Raw genomic sequence first — 16596 nt, forward strand, 5'->3', positions numbered from 1 at the left:
AGTTAATCAAATTAAATTTGAAGACAAGCCTTTGGCTTATCCCATTTTAAAACAGTTATGGCATTTCAGAGCACAGAATCCAAGCTTTTTCACTTTTTAATTGTTCCTATATAAACAGTGCACTATTTCCATCTTTTTTTTAATAAAATGAAAAGAGACTGGTGGATTTCTACAAAAATAAAAGGCACTTAGGGGTTTCTTCTTCTTAGAAGAAAACAAAAGAACTTCCTTGCCTTCTGTTTTATGGGAGCTAACTTTGAGACCCCGGTTTTAGATGACTCATCAGGATAGGAACAATCAGGGAGAGATATAAGAAATGGACCTTGTTCTAAGAGGGAGAGTTGCTGTCTCTCTTACAGGACTGCCTTCCAGGAAGAAATGCTTAGCAAGATTGGGGGCATTTGAGGGAGTGGTGTTCCTGCCCACCAGAGGAAATAGGAACCTCTTTCTGGAGTCCAAAGAATAATATCAGAACCACATCATTACATTTTACTCCTCGGTTAGGGTTGACGAGATCATTTTTCACTAATTGTTTTCTATGACTATGAAGAATGGATTCTGATGCAATGCATCAAACAGAATAATCCTGAATGAAAATGTCCCAGGGTACCATGCAACAAATTGGATAATTCAGAAGAATGTTACTGATGACTTTCCATTTCACTGAATCTCTTTACATGATATTAGGGGAGTTGGATGAAATAGTGGGTGAAAATGCAGATAACAGTAACAACAACAACAATTGTGGTCTCTCAATTTTCAAACCGTTCTTTCAGGCTTTGAATCCCCATACTTTTCTAATGTGGTTCTCTGATGAAAGATATTGTGAGATAGGTTTTTTGTTTTTTAAAGCAGAGATTGAAATAATCTAAAGCTTTTCTCAATGTTACTCCTGTCTTAGTGTGTAAAGAAGGTGAAGACTACTTCACTCCTAACTCAGAAGAGTTGTTAGTGTGGAAATCCCACCAGAATCTTTTGTGCTAAGAACCAACTATAGGAAAGCCTTACTGAGCAAACAACAGGTGCTCTTCTTAGTGGACTTTCTTGGCGCTTCTATATGCATCTGGGACAACAGTGGGAATCCAAACTAACTTCCATTCACAGCAGCCAAATGAAGTCAGTGTGGGTAGGGGCACAAATCCAGAGGAATTGGTTTATGGAAGTACAAACAACCTTCATTAGAAACTAGTTAATGAACAACCTCGAGTCATCCAGCTGTTATCTGAATTAACCAGCCGTCACAGGTGGAGTTGGGGCTATGGTATTTTTCAAACACCTGGGACTGAAGAGTGTCTGATATGAAACAGTTAGTCTTTGTGATGCCCTGCAGAAGAGAGATTTGTGTAGATTAGTAACAGAAGTCTATCTTTCACTTGTGGCTAACCCCTCCAAGAATTTAAAAAAATGAGCCTTTGTCCAGAGCAAACCAAACTTGTTTTCACTGCCCTCTTGCTTTTCTAAGTGTGGGGCCATTCACTGCAAGCAAGACACTGGATCTTGCCCAAATGCCTAATGAACATGTCTACCAACCCTTTTCTGTTGTCCTCTCCCAAGCTCTTAGTACAGTGCCTGGCACACAGTAAGCACTCAATAAATACAGTTGAATGATTGATGTAATCAGTTGGGAGGATTCCAGAACTGAAGCTCTCCGTTCATCTTTACTGTAGAGTTTTCCATCTGGGAGAAACCTCCAGAAGTCAACTAGACCATCCCAGAAGCATCCCATGCTTTACTTGTCTCCAACATTTACAGAAAAGGAAACTCCACAATCTCAGCTGACACTGTTCTAAAGGTCTCATACATGTTATCTTTGCAGATTTCCCCCTAAATTATGATGCTGATTATTAATCGATCAGTGGTATTTAGTGAGCACTTACTGTGTGCAGAGAACTGTCCTCAGCTCTTAGGAGAGTACAGTACAACAGAATTGGTAGACACATTCCCTGCCCATACAAAGTTTATAGTCTAGAGGGGGACAGACATTTTTAGTATTATTGAAACAATTTCCCTCCATTTTTATATCTGTCAGGAGAAGCCCCCATATGGATGCAATAGAATCTGAATGTAAAAGATTTTAGCAACTAGGCAATGCAAACCAAGAAAATCTTAGTGGATTCAGAAGGCTTTTGATCAGCTGGTCTTCTGCATACCCACCTGCCTTCAGTTTTCTATACGGAAGTTGGGTGAGGGGTTTTGCTGTTAATACAGTCTCTCTCTGTAGCCCATTCAAGAAGACTATAGAGTCAGGACTTGTAAAGGTCACACAGCAGACCAGAGGCACAGACTATCTGTGAATTGGCTGTCCAGTGATATCAGCGTAATTCCAGTGATAAAGAATCATATGGTATAAATATCCAATCTCTCAAGCAAATGTAAAACTTTCTACAGTTCATTCCTGAGAGTTTATTTCCTTCTGCTTTAAACAAGTCAAATAGGACATCCAATATTTTTTCCATTTTCCAAGTATGTTTCAGTCTCAGCTTTCCTCTTTAGCAAAGGTTTTTTGCTGTCTCGGGTCCCATTTTCCACCCACCCTTCAACCCCCTTCTCCTTTCCCCCCTCCCTCCCACCATATTATTTAGCTTCTGACTCAAAGGGAGGATTTTTGTAATGTGTTATAATCATTTGCATAGCAACGGATTGTTATAAACACATGGTTTTTCAACTTCTCTGGGCAAAGAAGGGAAAGCTGGTTTGTAAGAGGTGGAGGAATTCTTAGTCAAACACAAGTCTATTTAATAATAGCAAGGCAAAGCCAAAAAACTGCTGGCAAAGAACACTGCTTTTTGTTTAAATATGGGTTTTTTTCCAAGTTTTCCCTTGTGAGGAAGTCCCTCTTAGATTTCTCAGTTCTTTGGAGAAAGCCTTTTTCCCCCCTCCCTCCTCTTCTTTTTTTTTTCCCTCAGACTAGTAACCTCAGATTCTCTGGTGCATTTTTCAGTTTTCTTGTGCAGTTTCTCCACAAACAATTGCATCTGCTGTAAATGCAGCAATTACACTTACAGTCGTCCTTGTGGTAGTAGTATGTTTTTCTAGTATAAGGGAGCTTCAGATTGTCTTTATGAGGTCAGATAACATTTCTTCCTTTCTTTGGCCTTGTTTGCAGTGTGATTGGTGAAGGAGAGATATTTGTATAAATTCAAAGTGAAATCATCCCTTCAGCCAATACAGTGAATCAACTGACAAGGAAAGAGTTAGGACACTGTAATACATCTTGAGAAAATGTCAGGGCACGTGGAGCTTGCTTGAAGCCTCCAAATGCTCTTTTCAGTGTTGCCGGTGACATGCTGTATGTATTGCACTGTCCGCTGACTTTGTAAACATAAGGTACAAAACAATTCCTGGCATCCTAGGTGGTGCCCCATGCTACATTTCAAATGAGGCTTCTAGCGTGAGCAGACTGGTTAACTGCATAGTTCCTCCACCCCAATTGGGATATACTTGTAGAATGCATGACAGTTTTTAATGAAGGAAATCACAAGATTTTTTTTCTCTCGGAGAGGAGCATTAGGATGTGATGATACCTGTGCTTCTCTTGGAGTGTTTCTGTATAATTTTAGATGGGAGCCCACTGGGCAGAGGCTCAGCACCTTGGGAGGGAATACAATTTTAAAGAGCAAGAACCAGGCACCTACAATTCAATGTTAGAGCAGATTAGTTCTTTGAGGAGGAGGCAGTATTAAAGGAAAAATCACCTTTCTGTTTCTTTAAGGTTCAGGGAAGTGGAAGTTTTACTCTTCCAGCACACTCTGGAAGATTCTTAGTTCTGCGAATCTTTAGTACATGCTATACGTAGCCATGGGTTTTGTAGAGAGGACTTTGATAACTTCTCATCCACTGCTTTTGCCTTCAGGTAGGGTTGTATTTTAATAGACCAGCTTGAATCAATCAGTCAATGGAATTTATTGAACGCTTAGTAAGACCGAAGCATCCTACATGCTTTTAACAACCCAGAGAAAGAGATTACGCTTTTCTTCAGTCCGATATCAGTAAACTTTGAGGCCCTACCATGAACAGAGCAATGTAAAGGGCATTGAGGAACACTAGAAAATCATTTAAAAGATGCTGTTCTGTTCTCAAGGTTACAAGCTAATGGGAGAAATTGTAAACATAAATGGGTAAATATACTGTAACTAGAAAGGAGAGAACAGATATAAAAAGTAAACACGACTAAGTGACAAAAGAATAAGTAAATTAGTGCTGAGGTGGCAAGTGAGATGACATGACCAAGAAGGTGGGTGGAACATTCAGAGAATGTTTCCTCTGAGATCACTTTTTAATAAGACCATGGGAGAGAGATCTGTGCAGACAGATGAACCAATGACAAACAGGAAGAATTGAAAAGCAGCATGGTTTATTGGAAAGAGCAGGGCCTGGGAGTCAGGGGACCTGGATTCTAATCCTGTCTCCACCACTTCCTTGTGATTATGGTTCATCTCCCCTCATGCTTTTGTGGAAAAAGTTTTGAAAACTACAAATGGGAGATTGGGAACAGAGATCTGATAGTGTGTTTGAAATCTTTGGCATTAGGCAAGACTTTCTGTCTGGGAAAGTTGGCAGAAACTGAATAATATTAAGCTTAAAATAAAGTGGAGAGGCTTTTCCAAATTTTTTGGTGAGCAAGCTATTTGTGTATGTTCCGTGAGTTTGATTTGGGTGGAAGACTGTACCGAAAAGACAATTCAGAAAGCTCCCAAAAGAGAATTTTCCTTTATTAAAGCTTGGATTTATGAAGCAGCTTTCTCCCCACAAAAGTCAAGCTGTTTATTGATTAATTCTTGTTCAGTGTTATTCCCCCAAAGTTTGAGGGCATGTACCTTCAGTCTCATGGAGCTCTGTGCGGCTAAGCCCATTAATACAGAACATTGTGCTCATTTTAGTGTGTTTTCAATACTTTTGCCCTTTTGAGTTGAATTTATACACCCTTCAAAATAGGGGAGAGCTAAACTCAATATTTAGGGCTTGGGGAGTGGCGCAGTTTATTGGGTACTGAGCCCAGCATCAAATGATCTAAAAATGCAGTTGAAAAACCAAGCAGGTATCCACCCAGCATCTCTCCAACTCTTCCCTTGAACTGGAAGCAGGGAGTGGTAGGCAGAAGGCAGACAGGCCCAACAAGTTTCCAGGAATGTGGAAAGGTAGAGGAGGAAAGACACGCTGCCTATCGGGGGACCTATAAGGTCGAGCCTCCCCACTGGGAGAAGACCCACATGATCACGATGTGAGAGTGGGCCTTCAATTTGCAGACTTGAACTAGACCTGGCCTGATTCCAACAGAAGCCCAATTTAATGGCCCCCACACTTTAAAGGAGGGATTGCTTTGGGGGCAAATCTGGAGCCCTCAGCAGGATTGAGCCCATTTAGTTTGTGTCTTAGAATTTTAGATGACCACAAAGTATTGGGTTAACATCTGTTTCTTTGTGTGCTGCTTGTTTTTAGTAACACAATCTCCTTTTTTTCATGAAGTACCTCATCATCATAAACCTCTTCAATCATTTAACCATTAGACAGTAACTATTTTCAGCTGTAGAAATTTGAGCCAATGAGCAAAATGAGGCATAAAAGCCCTCTCTTCACTAGTGCAGTTTGACAGTGGATTAGAACCTCATTAAAGAAATCCCATTACATGGGTGCAGAACGTTGAATTAAGGACTGTATAAACATTGACAGTGGTTCACAATTTGGCATGGTAGAGCCTATCACTAATGTGTATATGAAGGACTTGGGACACTTTTGAACCCACTGTTCTGTTAATGTAGACACTGACACCAGTGAGTTCTTTACAAAGAATTGCCTTTCCCATCCTTTTCTGCACCACAGTGCTCCCTGGAGAAGATTCTGGGTAGAGGATCTTATATGTATGGCTTTCTGATGTAGAGAAAGCTGAAGTGGAGGACAGACAGTGGTGTTAAGGGACTTCCCACCCAAAGGGATGAGCAGAATGGCAGGATTCATCATCAGTAGGGTGCCCCAGTACCACTCCACACAAAGAGCCAAAAGAATTGCAAAACCTAGTTGTTAGGATTATGCATATTAGTGGGGATAATGATGATGACCAACAACCCCTCTAATTTGACCATTCCAGGTTGTCTTTTTAAGGATGAATTTAAACCTTGTATTGGTAACTAGGATTAAGATCCAGTTAAGCATTTGTTGAGAGTCCAGCTGTACACGGCACTGTGCAAAGTTGAGTTAACAAACAAAGCTCCTGCCCTTGGAATTTCCAGTGTCAGGCAGAAAACAGAAATGCAGGCAAACACAGAAACAATTTGTAGACTACTGAACAAGCATTGGACAAGAGCAAAAATTAGATCGAGAAGTATTTACATTGTGTTCAATCAACAGGGATAAATGCATTTCTTGGAGGTGGTGAGTGAAGGAAATGGGAGGAGAAAATGTTTCATGTTTTAACAGTGTGGAGCTGTCTCTTCCTTAATTATGCAGAAAGAGTGCTCTTATGGGACCTTAGTTTTATTTAGTAGAGAGAGAACTTGACGGAGTCTTGTGTCCAGCAGGGCCAAGCAGTGAATTCCCTTTCAGAATATTATGGCTTGTTTTTGTTTTGAAAAAAAAATGGGCCCCAGGCAGTAGAATCAATGATCTTACAACCTATCCTCTTTATCATTTGCCATTTTTTTTTTTTTTTAGAAAACTTTGTTATTGCTGAGGATGATTGACTATTATACAGTTTTGAGCACCAGTGTTATGGCAGTTTGGAGAGGATCCCTCTTAAGAACTTGAATTGTGGATTTCATTGTACAACCCCCTTCCTTTTCCTCCGATCCCTTTATTACTTTAAAATGCCATTTTATTGAATGCCTAGGTTTGCTTGTGGGCTGGCAAATAAGAGACTCCCTTCAAGTCAGGCTGAAGATTCAGTATTCATTCCCTACTGAAGAAATAATTTGCTGAGAATGGCAAATCCTGGTATCTGTGGACTCTGCTTGTGAATGGGGGTTTGTTTTCACAGTAGTTCTTACCAAGAGCAGAACTGTTTGGGTGGATATTTTGAGGAGCTGTTGATATCAAGATCTAATCTTAAATATTGTTTTGTGCTTTTAAACCAAGGAGTGAGTGTGTGTGTGTGTGGTTGTGTGTGTGCATGTGTGTGCCCATCTGTCTGTCTGTGGTATGGGGAAGAATAACTGGATCCAAGTTAAACTAGATAGTCAATATTTTTTATTTACAGTATGGTCTGCTATTATTCCGGGGTTATTCTGTTTATGGACTACAAATAGCCTTTGTTTCCCCTCTTCCTCCTCCTATTTCGCCTTCCCTCCGCTGCCTACCTTCTGTCCTATTGAGTCCTTAATTAGCATTTCAGACTATGGGCAAAGAGATACAACTCATTTTTCTGCTTGATAGCAGATCTGGTAAGTTTAGAGAGAGAGGGGAGCTTAAAATGAATAATTAAAGATGAGGCTCTTTGTGATTGACTGAGTGTGCTTTCCCTGTCCCTCATGATCATGAAAGTTGGCTGGAACCTGAAGATTTGACGTTAAAGGTAGAAGGGAGAGCTGCTTCTTTAGGAAGGAAATGAGAAAATCATTAATCTTGACCTTAAGCATCTTAAGACCAATTAGTTGTATTTTTGAGTGCTTACTGTGCGCAGAACAGTGTACTAAGCACTTGAGAGAATACAGTGCAACAGAGTAGACACATTCCCTGATTTACCCCTTGGTTCACCTCTTTAGTAACTTCCAGGCCCTTGGCCCTGTTCCAGTGCTTGTGAGAGCCTGTGCTCTTGGAAGGTTCCTGAAGGGAGTTTTTCTGTCACAAGCTTCAAACTGTGCCCTGACAGATGTTTTGGGTGGCCTCCACTGTCCCCCTTTACCTGGATCCATTCATTCCTTTTTGTGACATTCATCTCTGCCATTTGAAAGGAACGTGGGTCAATGATAGTGGGTGTGTGAGAAGGAATACATAAGAGAAAAAAGGCAAGAATTGTCAGATCCTCAGAGTGTGAAGGGAAAATTTGAACAGTAGGATTGCCTGAGAGTAGATGATGTCGTTTTAGTCGTCACATGTAAATGACTATCAAACCATACACAGATGCACCCTTGGTTCTCATGACTATTTCATGTGCCTGAATGTATCCCACTCCTTGGGACTAATGGCCCCCACAGACTTGACATCTTGTAGGTGATGCGTTCATTTCGTCCTCATAGCTCTTGGGCCTGAAGAGTAGCCGAAGCTAGTCCGTCTCACGCCTTTGAAGTAGAAAGGACCTGGAGGTGTAGCCCCATTCCTCACCCTCTACCAGCAGATCGTGGTCTCTGGCCTGGTCCAGGGACCGTGGGCTTCCCATCATCCTCACCAGCTAGTGAGAGTGAGATGGCAGCTGCGTAATAGCCAAGCTGTTTTAATTCATCAGCCACCTATACCAACTGGGTACTTGGGAGGGGGTAAGTGATGAGGATGATAGAGTTTCCTGTCTAAAACTAGGTGACAGATGAGCCATGGTCCCAGGACCGAGAGATTCCACGAAGAAATTGACCACCATGAATGAGAAACCCTTAAGTGCTCTCTTACTTTCCTCTCACTTCTCACCTCCTTTCTGCTCCTCTCCTTTTTCAGCCCCCCAAGTCAGCTATTTTCTGGGCTGTTCTCTAAGGAGATATGTAGACAGTAGAGTAAATGAACACAGATATTTAAGTCACTGTTCGCCCAACAGAAATTCCAATTTCCCATAGGTGGGTTGGCAAGTGAGCTATTTATCTGCTAATTTAAATCATAGTGAAAGGCCTGATTTATCACAGCAGTGGGGCATTTGGTATGAAATGAAGAAATTTGGTAACCAATTTTCAAATTAGAGCATTTGAGCTTTTTGAAGAAACACTTCACAGTGAACAGTTCTCTTTTCCTAGGTTTAGTCTCTTTGTCTTGAGAAATGGATTCTGTTCAACTTCTCTGAAAGGTGGTTGATTTCCGGAGTGGAGGTGTCAACTTGGCTTGCCTCTTGAGGTTTGGCTTTTAAAAACTCACCATTTGAATACTGCACCTGTGAGCCTGAAGGCTACATTTCTTTTTTTCTTTGTTTTAAATGCATCAGGATTCTTGGACACATTTTGGCACCATTCCATTTGTACTCTATTGATCCAGGTGGAACCCCCGTGAAAACTAAAATACATTTTCTCTCTTTTCCCAAAAGCAAAATGACAAGGCTAGCATTGTTTGCAGATAGCCACTCAAGCTTTCTGTTTGATCAACCAACAGTGTAAAAGGAATCATCCGCAGGAAAATGGAGGCAGCCTTAAAAATAAATGAAAAGCTCTCCCACAGAGATTGGGAGAGACCATAAAGAATGGCAGGTTCAAAACCAGAAATTGGGCAAGAAAAGACATTAAAATAATAATTGTGACATTTGTTAAACACGTTACCAAGTGCTGGAGTAGATATGAGATACAAGACACACTCTGTTCCATGTGGTGTTCACAGTCTAAGGTGGAAGAACAAGTTTGAATCCCCATTTTGCAGACAAGGAAACTGATGCACAAAGACGTTAAGTGACGTGCCCAGGGTCACACAAGCAAGTGGAGGAGCCAGGATTAGAACCCAGGTCCTTTGTCTCCCAAGTCCTTGCTTTTTTCATTAATCCATGCCCCTTGAAGCACACAAGGGGCACCAAAGCTAACAATGAAAAGGTTCTTCATTAAAAGTAGGAATCATTTGGGCCCTTTGATAATTGACAGGTAAAAATGTTCAGGAATGTAAAGATACTGAGTGACTCAGTGAGTTTTTTAGCTATGTTTACTGAAGAAAATGTTAGAAAGGTAAATTGGCATAGTTATAATAATAGTAATAATAATTAGGATACTTCTAAAGCGCTTACTATGTGCCAAGCACTGTTCTAAGTGCTGGAGTAGATACAAGTTTATCAGGTTGGACAAAGTCCCTGTCCCACATTGGGCTCACACTCTTAATCCCCATTTTACAGATGAGGTAACTGAGAGCCAGGGAAGTGAAGTCTTTCCCAAGGTCACACAGCAGACAGTTGCGGAGACGGGATTAGAAACCATGATGTTCTGACTCCCAGGCCCGTGCTCTATCCACTGTGCCATGCCGCTTCCCTAGCTATGTGGGCGTGGCCTAGATCCCCTCCTTTCCACTGTCATTACTACGAACACTAGGGAGATTCCTATGCCCAAATTGTACTTCCTAGGTTGAAGGCTAAAGGTACTGCTGGATCAAATTGTGTGTAAGATGTTGTAGGCTAAATTGATTACTTTTATACAAACAAACCACTGTAAACAAACCACCCAAAAATTCTGAAGAAATTTGAAGGGGAAATTATAGAACTTCTGGCTGGTATGTGCATGTTACAAATGACCAATGATGATCCAACAAACTGGTGGATCTTCAGTGTAATTTTCCTTTCAAAGGAAGATTCCAGAGATGATCCTGGGATTTATAGAATGACTCTCATTGGCATGTTGGGCCATTTGGTAAAATCCATAATCACATTTATGATCCTTGAGCACCTCTCCTCACCCCAAGCAGGCCAAGTTTTTGTAAAACAGAATGCATGGTTTCTGAAAGGGGAAATCATGCCTCACTAACATTCTGCAGTTCCTTGAGATAGAGGAGGAACAGTGCCTATAATATACTTGGATTTTCCATCCTTAGGGGTGTTTGCTTGTAGTGGCCACGATTGTGATGCCTGTCAGATGGAAAACAGCTTGGAAAAGTATCCAAAGGTCCTTATAGCTAGACTTCATTGTTCCAGAAGGACTCCTGTAATATTGTTCCCAAGGACCAGTCAGGAATCTGTATTCTCTTCCATCTAGATTATTTCACTTTCTTAGCTGTTTGGATGCCATTTTTCAATGTACTGGTTGTATTGGTGGTCCAGGTTTGGATCATTTGAGCTGTCCTCCAGGATAATCTATGAATTATCATTTCTTAGAGTTTGTAAGCATCCCTGCCGTGTTTTTCCTGTCTGGGTGGAGAAAGATAATGTTGGAAATTATGAGATATTTGACATCTTCTCTAAGTAGAAGCCCTTTTTTTATGACATTCAGAAGAGTGTAGCCGAAGAGTTGTGGTCCTGGCTACAAAACATGGTCACATTCTTCTTGTGGTGGATCTCTATTAGGACTCTTCTAGCCACTGCGTGTTGCTAATTGACAACTTTGCTAGACAGGAAACCACAATCCATGTACATTATTTTTGTTATTGTGGCATGTACTCTGCTAAGTGCTGGGGTTGTTAAAGGAATATCGAATTGGACACACTCTTTGCCCTACACAAGACTAGTAATCTAAGAGGTAGGGAGAGCAGGTGCCATTATTTTACAGATGAGAAAACTGGGGCACTGAGAGGGTTAAGGACTTGGCCAAGGTCACACAACAGTTTAGGGGCAGTGTCTCCTGTCATCAAATGCCAGACTCTTTCTCTATCAGCTATGGGTCAAATATATACAATCTATGGAAAATGGGAATTACAAGATCACTGAATTTTAATGAAAGTCCAGACCCTTTGAATGTTTAGAGACTCTCAGCTTAAAAGCACTTTCTTTCCCACTGCCTGGCACAAATCCATTTTTACCTTCAAACAAGAATTTCAATTCAATTCAAACCCCCAAATTCCTTTTATTTATTCAAACAGATTTTTCTGTGTCGTCCTTTCTGCTATTTTCAGGGTGGTTTTTTTCTTCTTAAGGAAATCCTTGCTTCTTGTTAAGAGTGTTGAAAGCAGTAACCTGAGGCTATGCAAATATATCCATCGAAACAGTTTTTTTAAAAAATCACCTATGTATTTTGTATGGAAAACCATACAAATCGGAAATGATTTATCCACAGACAGCTGGTAAGCTAAAGTAAAATAAATGCTATTTTCTTACACCTGCTTCATTGAACATTTTCAGAAAGGCTCAGGGATATATTAAAACACAACTTCAAAGCAGATATTTTTCCTATTATTTTGATATGGTAATTAGGAAACTTACAATCCAATTTCTACATTGAGAGTGTGTTCAGAGGTCAGCACCAAAGCTTTGAACTTCTCTATTATGGAGGAGTACAGTTTTTAAACATTTAACCTTTAAAGTGTCTTAGATAAATTTTGGAATCTTTGGTGACCGGTAGTTATTTTGTGGTAGGTGGTGAACTGTGTGCTTTCTAAATTACCCAAAACAATCAATATTCAACTGTCTAGATTCTGGGTTTTTGTGTGTGGCTTTTTTTGTTTGTTTTATTTTGGGTTTTTTCAAACTTACCCTCACAAAATGTTTTCAGTCCAGCACTCTGGATAAATACAACACTTAAGTGCTGTGTGCACTCACAAGAAGACTTGAACATCCAGTCAGTCAATGTATTGGGCTTCTAAGATGAGGAGCAGGTGGGGCAAATCACCTTCAGAGCTCAAAAAGTGAGGAAAATTAAGCCAACCCATCTTCCTTACCAAAAGTGAGGAACTACTGCAGTATGGCTAATTTTCTATGGGAGTGATACTTTCCCCTCTGGCACCTGCCAACTTCCACTCAACTGAAAATAGATGAAAAAAAACCCCTTGAAATCCAAAATATGTAGCTCGTAGTTGGACAAGGTTTACTCTGTGTGTGTGTGTGTGTGTGTGTGTGTGTCAATGCATTTGTCCAAAACCTGTGTACACGCCCCCCGTGGCCTATCTGAGTTTAGAGCAGTGCTCAGTGTATAGTTAGCACTTGAAAAAGCATATTTGTTGATACCTGCTGAGATGGCTTGTGTGCCATCCTCTGGCATGTGTGACAGGGATTGCTGATGCCAGATGCTTTTGAAACCATACTGCCTTACTGCCATTTTGGAAATTACTGCTTCAGAAGGCTGAATTTCATCCACTAGGCATGAAAAGAGTTAATGCAATTTCCAACAATGTCCTACTCCCAATTAGCAAGACAGCTTTGGTTATTAACCAAGATTTACTTTAGTCACATGCGATGAAAGGTCTTGATTTCATAGCCCCAAATCTCTGAACAGAACCTATGCTGTGTGAATGAAAGTACCGTCCCTCTTTCCTTTCTCCCTCTCATCCCCCGAAAACATGCCCCCATCCATCTAGAACTTGGAAAAGGTTGTGCAGAATGTACCAACATGCAGAAATCCTGTGTAAATGTAAAGAGACTCTATTCAGGATTTAAAGACTTGTCTGGAATTTGTACAGGACTTAGCTTGCTCACCTAAAAATAGTGCCAGCTTCTAAGGATCTATTTTCCAAAAATAAACAAAATCTTAATGGCAGAGAGTGCACCTAACCAAATTACTTCATTAGCAACCATTTTTCTATTTCCTGCCTTCTTTGTTGTTTTGATTCTATTCCAGTAGTGAGGCCAGCTCATTCTTACTCACTAATTTAGAAACAAAACCCAACTCCTCATCTGGCGTTTGGGTCCTGCCAAAGCAGGTAATAAAACCATCCTTTCTGGGCAGGAAAGAGAATGGTTCCATAGCCTCTGAAGGGTAGTCCATCTCTCTAGCTTGTGACTGTTGCTTGCCATTTGTTGGGATGTTGAGACTTGCAGAATAGGTACCAGATTTCTCCAGGGTTTGTTGTAAATCAACCAATCAATTGTATTTAGTGAGCACTTACTATGTGCAGAGCACTGTACTAAGCACTTGGGAGAATATAACAAAGTCGGTAGACAGCTCCCTGCCCACAAGGAGCTTGCAGTCTATGGGGAATTACTATTATTATTACAGTGTCTTTGGTTGAATAGAGAGAAGCAAGGGATGGTGGGTGTGGAGTATTTAAAAATAAGCCAAAAGAGCAGTCCAAGAGAAATGAATGAACTAAATGGATCAAGTATGGCATCTGATTTTGGAAGTGATTGGTCATACCAGGCTGAATATCCATAAATGAGGTTAAGGAGAAGTTGGGACATGTTGGGCAAAGGTAACTTGACTGTAAATTACATAGTGGTGGTAGTTTGCAAAATAGTGTTCTGGGAAATCTGAGGTAGAGTTATACCCTCACTGGGAAGGCCTATTCAAATAAGAAAACTCAGGTTAGATGCACTATGTAAGATGATCTATGTTGTATTCTTGCATACAAAAAGAGTGCAACACTGCAGGCTTTTTGAGGGCAGGGAACATGCTTCATGCTTCTTTTATGCTTTCCCAAATGCTCAAGGGCACTCCATTCCTCTCAGTGGACACTCAAGAAATGCCATCTCTCTACTACGATTATTTTGTGAAATATACATATCTCTCTGCTCTTAGTTGTAAATTGTCCTATATTGAAATTTTGTAGTGAATAATTACTATATATTAGGTTTTCATTCTTTTATAATAGTTCCAGATAGTTCCCCATTCTGACCCTCTGGTCCATTATTAATATTTAAAAATCCAGACAGCCATTTGGAGCAGTACCCATGGTGGAAATCAAATTTGTGTTCTTGTTGAATCATAAAGGGAAGATCTGCCCAAAGCTATAACCAATTGTTTTGGCCTCATTTCTGTACCCAACCAGCTAGATTATTATTTACTTATTAGGTTGTATGCATTTCTTGTCTCAGTGGCTATTCAGGGACTTAACTCCATGTTGAATCACTCTGATATGTGATAGATGACAGTTCTTTTTCAGGATCACAACTTCTAATGCCACATCCAAGCAGTTTTCAGGACAGTCCCTTGGATCCTGCTCAAGTCCAGTCTTATAATAATGATGGTATTTGTCAAGCACTTATTATGTACCATGTGCTGTACCAAATACTGGGGTAGATACAAGATATCCAGTTCTGACAGTCCCTATCCCTCATCAAAGGGAGAACAAACATTTAAGACCCATTTTACAGATGAGGAAAATAAGGCCCAGAGAAGTTAAGTAACTTGCTCAAAGTCACAGTGCAGGCAAATTGGCAGAAGTGGGATTAGAACCCTGGTCATCTGACTCCCAGGCCTGTGTGCTTTCCACTAGGCCATGCCATTTATCATATCAGATAAAGAAATGGCAGTACTAGGCCAATCCAGGCCAGTAGTTGGTCTTGGATGGTAGATACAGAAGGCTTGGAGAAGCAGTGTCTTGGTGTCCATCCCAATACTTAAGAATGCACCATGTAACAGCCTTAACTTTAGCTTCAACATTCAGAACTTTCCATGTAGTAAACTTATTTTGAAACACTCATCCGTGAATCTATTTCTATGATCCCCCTGAATTTTAGGTGGTGCAAAATTTCCTATGGCAACAGATCCCGAATGCCCACCATATAAAAAATTAAGAAGTATTTTTTTTTAATGTCTACTTGTTGGCTTCAGGGGCTGTCTCCTTACTCTGGGTTTCCTCTCCCTGTTTCATCAACCCATAAGGAAACCTCTCATCTTTCCACCCCATTTCACCCCTTTCTGTCACTTCAGCACTTCCACATCACTGATATAAAAGTCCTTATACTCTATTGGTTTGTTCTACCCTTAATTTATTGTAATGGTTGTCTCCCCACCCCTTCTCTTACCCGGAGAGCCACAGTCATGCCTATCAACTCTACTGTATTCTCCCAAGTGCTTAGTTCAGGGCTCTGCACTAAATGAGCATTCAATAAGTACTCTCGATTGACTGGGGAAAAGTCCTCTCCACCATTTTGGGGGAGGTGGGGGTGGACTCTTTGGTAGCGTGGCCTTATTTTTCTGGTAGTGATTCACCACATCATCATCACTTTCACCTGAGATAGTCTCTTCTAATCAGAAAGTGGTTTAACTGGTGAAATATGCTATGAAGAGGCTTAATGGGCAAAGGAAAATAATATTTCAGAGAAGACATGATCAAACTCCTTATCCCAAGGCTGCTGCTGTAGTTCATGTCGGGTTTTCGAGCAGGCGTTTTTCTCTCTCCCTTGACTGCCAGTGTGTAAACCTAAGGACAAAAATATCCTAAAATATTGGGGTGATGTCCCTTGAACACAGAGGTTTCTAAAGGGGTTTGAAAGGAGAGTCTGTGTGGAGGCTGCTGTGCATTTGAAAATATCTTAAAAGAATTTGGCCCCATTTTCAGTGTAGGAAGATTCAGGATTCTTGGGCAATGAGTTGTTTGCTGGTTCAGTATTTTATTTTGGCAGCTGCTGTTGCACTTAAAGTCTTCAGCTGTTTCTGAAGATCTTCTTTTGAAAAAAGAATAATTACGTATTTCATGCAGTAAATCCTGTGTGCCCCATGGTCAGTTAATTTATGCATCACTATGCTCAAAGGCTTTTTCTACCCTCTGCCGTTTTTGTCTTCCCCCTTTTCTTTTGGGCTCTATTCACCAGCCCAACAGGATTGATTGAATATGCCAATCTAGCATGTGATTCCTTTGACTTTGAATAAGGCGACCAAAGTAGTACCTGTGGGGAATTGGAGGCCTTTTAGACTTTTGAACAGTATTCTTTTGCCATCAAAATGGTGTCAGTTCCAGTGCTTCTAATAAGACTGGAACCACATGATGGTAGGGGAAGCCGGGGAAGGGGAGAGACCCTATATTACAACAGTGGTTTCTTCCGCATACAGTGCAACACATATCTCAAGAGACAGGGTGTGTTAGTGTATTTGGGGTGGGGTGTGTGTGTGTGTGTGTGTGTGTGCGCGTGTGTGTGCACGCACGCACACCCCAGGCCAAAACCTTCAGTGCAAGTGATCCTTAACACAAACGTCT

At 40.8% G+C, this 16596-nt stretch overlaps 1 protein-coding gene across 3 annotated transcripts in view; it reads left to right on the forward strand.

Moving 5' to 3' along the window:
- Positions 1-16596, forward strand: part of PTPN14 (protein tyrosine phosphatase non-receptor type 14) — a 170989-nt gene that overhangs the window by 89219 nt on the left and 65174 nt on the right. The gene's annotated exons all lie outside the window — the stretch shown is intronic.

This window comes from Ornithorhynchus anatinus, chromosome 19, assembly GCF_004115215.2.
Source record: "Ornithorhynchus anatinus isolate Pmale09 chromosome 19, mOrnAna1.pri.v4, whole genome shotgun sequence".
NCBI classification, from domain to species: Eukaryota; Metazoa; Chordata; class Mammalia; order Monotremata; family Ornithorhynchidae; genus Ornithorhynchus; species Ornithorhynchus anatinus.